General features: G+C 36.4%; 1 pseudogene; it reads left to right on the top strand.

The window, feature by feature from the left end:
* Positions 1 to 2,508: 2,508 nt before the first annotated feature.
* Positions 2,509 to 3,436, top strand: LOC131837889 (olfactory receptor 6C74-like; annotated as a pseudogene).
* Positions 3,437 to 4,050: the final 614 nt, after the last annotated feature.

Below are 4,050 nucleotides of genomic sequence, written 5' to 3'. Positions count from 1 at the left end.
GATGCTGGCCTCATAAAATGAGTTTGGAAGTTTTCCTTCCATTTCTATTTTTTGGAACAGTTTCAGGAGAATAGGAATTAGTTCTTCTTTAAATGTTTGGTAGAATTCCCCCGGGAAGCTGTCTGGCCCTGGGCTTTTCTTTGTTTGGAGATTTTTAATCACTGTTTCAATCTCCTTACTGGTTATGGGTCTGTTCAGGCTTTCTATTTCTTCCTGGATCAGTTGTGGTACTTTATATGTTTCTAGGAATGCATCCATTTCTTCCAGATTGTCAAATTTATTGCCGTAGAGTTGCTCAGAGTATGTTCTTATAATTGTTTGTATTCCTTTGGTGTTAGTTGTGATCTCTCCTCTTTCATTCATGATTTTATTTATTTGGGTCCTTTCTCTTTTCTTTTTGATAAGTCGGGCCAGGGGTTTATCAATTTTATTAATTCTTTCAAAGAAGCAGCCCCTAGTTTCATTGATTTGTTCTATTGTTTTTTTTGGTTTCTATTTCATTGATTTCTGCTCTGATCTTTATGATTTCTCTTCTCCTGCTAGGCTTAGGGTTTCTTTCTTGTTCTTTCTCCAGATCCTAAAGAAATGGAAAAATGTTCCATGCTCCTGGATTGGAAGAATAAATATTGTGAAAATGTCTATGCTACCTAAAGCAATCTACACATTTAATGCAATTCCTATCAAAGTACCATCCATATTTTTCAAAGAAATGGAACAAATAATTCTAAAATTTATATGGAACCAGAAAAGACCTCAAATAGCCAAAGGGATATTGAAAAAGAAAGCCAACAATTCCGGACTTCAAGCTCTATTACAAAGCTGTCATCATCAAGACAGCATGGTACTGGCACAAAAACAGACACATAGATCAATGGAAAAGAATAGAGAGCCCAGAAATAGACCCTCAACTCTACATCAACTAATCTTCGACAAAGCAGAAAAGAATGTCCAATGGAAAAAAGACAGCCTCTTCAATAAATGGTGCTGGGAAAATTGGACAGCCACATGCAGAAAAATGAAATTGGACCATTTCCTTACACCACACACAAAAATAGACTCAAAATGGATGAAGGACCTCAATGTACGAAAGGAATCCATCAAAATCCTTGAAGAGAACACAGGCAGCAATCTCTTCGACCTCAGCCGCAGCAACATCTTCCTAGGAACAACGCCAAAGGCAAGGGAAGCAAGGGCAAAAAATGAACTATTGGTATTTCATCAAGATCAAAAGCTTTTGCACAGCAAAGGAAACAGTTAACAAAATCAAAAGACAACTGACAGAATGGGAGAAGATATTTGAAAATGACATATCAGATAAAGGACTAGTGTTCAGAATCTATAAAGAACTTAGCAAACTCAACACACAAAGAGCAAATAATCCAATCAAGAAATGGGCAGAGGACATGAACAGACATTTCTGCAAAGTAGACATCCAGATGGCCAACAGACACATGAAAAAGTGCTCCATATCACTCGGCATCAGGGAAATACAAATCAAAACCACAATGAGATATCACCTCACACCAGTCAGAATGGCTAAAATTAACAAGTCAGGAAATGACAGATGCTGGCGAGGATGCGGAGAAAGGGGAACCCTCCTACACTGTTGGTGGGAATGCAAGCTGGTGCAGCCACTCTGGAAAACAGCATGGAGGTTCCTCAAGAAGTTGAAAATAGAACTGTCCTATGACCCAGCAATTGCACTATTGGGTATTTACCCTAAAGATACAAACGTAGTGATCCAGAGGGGCACGTGCACCCAAATGTTTATAGCAGCAATGTCCACAATAGCCAAACTATAGAAAGAACCTAGATGTCCATCAACAGATGAATGGATCAAGAAGATGTGGTATATATACACAATGGAATACTATGCAGCCATCAAAAGAAATGAAATCTTGCCATTTGCGACAACATGGATGGAACTAGAGCGTATCATGCTTAGCGAAATAAGTCAAGCAGAGAAAGACAACTATCATATGATCTCCCTGATATGAGGAAGTGGTGATGCAACATGGGGGCTTAAGTGGGTAGGAGAAGAATCAATGAAACAAGATGGGATTGGGAGGGAGACAAACCATAAGTGACTCTTCATCTCACAAAACAAACTGAGGGTTGCTGTGGGGAGGGGGTTTGGGAGAAGGGGGTGGGATTATGAACATTGGGGAGGGTATGTGCTTTGGAGAGTGCTGTGAAGTGTGTAAACATGATGATTCACAGACCTGTACCCTGGGGATAAAAATATATGTTTATAAAAAATTAAAAATTAAAAATTAAAAAAAAATTACCAGAAAAAAAAAAAAAGAAATTCTCTGTCCAGCTGCTGTGGAAATGCAAACTATAGTTCTTCCTGGCATATCCATCTTCAAAACATGAATGAGCATTTTTTTCTATCTGAAATATCACTTTACTAACTTTAAACACTTAAATCACTGTTATTTTTCCATTGGGATCATCAATTTTTCTTCCTTTCTTTTCTATTTAGACCTGTAAATGTAAAGGTCAGTAATGGAAAACTGCACACAAGTGATAGTGTTTATCCTGGCAGGTTTGACTGATGACCCACAATTGAAAGTTGTGTTATTTGTTGTTCTGCTTCTCGCCTACTTGCTGAGCATCACTGGCAATCTGACCATCACCACACTCACCCTGGTGGATACTCACCTCAAGACCCCCATGTATTTTTTTCCTTCGGAATTTTTCCTTCCTAGAAATTTCTTATACTACTGCATGCATCCCTAAATTGTTGGTTACTATGGCAACTGGAAACAAAACCATTTCCTTTAATTATTGTGCAACTCATGTGTTTTTTGCCTTCCTTCTTGGTGCATATGAATTTTACTTGCTGGCTGCTATGTCCTATGACCACTATGTTGCCATCTGTAAGCCTCTGCATTACACAACCATCATGAACAGTAAGATCTGCATTCAACCTGTCTTCTGTTGTTGTTTTGCTGGTTTTTTTGTCATCTTTCCACCTCTCCTCTTAGGCATAAATCTTGCCTTCTGTGCCTCCAACATTGTTGACCAATGATACAACTCCCCTGCTGCAGATCTCCTGCTCAGACACACAGCTCTTAGAGACAATTGAATACATCTCTGCTTTGGTGACACAAATAGTCACATTGGTGATGGTGATAATATCATATATCTATATTGCCTTAACAGTTCTAAAAATCCCTTCAAGTAAGCAGAAGAAAAAACTTTTCAACATGTTCTCACATGATTGTGATATCCCTTTCTTATGGCAGCTGCATCTTCATGTATGTTAAACCATCAGTCAAACAAAGAACATCTTTTTTCCAAGGGAATTGCAGTGCTCAATAATTCTGTGGCTCCACTTTTTAATCCTTTCATTTACACTTTGAAGAACCCACAGGTGAAGAAAGGCTTCATGAATATAGTACACAAAATTGTTTATTTTTCAAACAAATGAGTTTCCTGTTGCATAATACATACTGGAAATGAACAAAGTTGTCTTATATAATATCAGTGTATTCAATAGTAGCTTTCAGTACATAGTTTCCTCTTTTTTCCCTTTATCTCTATAATACTCATCTTAATCTCTTTCAAGTTTTATCCACAAAAGCCTTTGCTTTTAATGTTCATGTTCCTATATTCTTCATGAGATATATCTTTTTTTCTCATCTCACTTCCTTTTCCTCTAGATATAGGAAAGAAATCGAGCCACATTTTTCAATCTATCTCTCTTGTCTATAATTCCTACTTACTCAAGACTACAAAATATTGTTTAATTTGAATTATACTTATTGTAACACACAATTCAAAGGTTATTACTATCTTTATTTGTGATCAGGTTTATTTTCTTAAACACAGTGAGTTTATTTACTGAAATTACTCATTAATTTATAATAAAACATTATATTCATTTATATTTTTAAAATACAATCTGTTGGCAATAATTATGTTTAAAGTAATTATAATAAAATTTTAACAGAGAATAGCCATCAGTGGTGGTGCTCATCTTTGAAATTGTCTATTAGAAATGTGATTGTTTTGCTAAAGTTAGTTCTGTAGGAACTAGTTATT

The sequence above is a fragment of the Mustela lutreola genome, chromosome 8 (assembly GCF_030435805.1).
Source record: "Mustela lutreola isolate mMusLut2 chromosome 8, mMusLut2.pri, whole genome shotgun sequence".
NCBI lineage: Eukaryota > Metazoa > Chordata > Mammalia > Carnivora > Mustelidae > Mustela > Mustela lutreola.
Note: the sequence above shows the minus strand (reverse complement) of the source record. Positions and strands in the feature narration are given on the sequence as shown.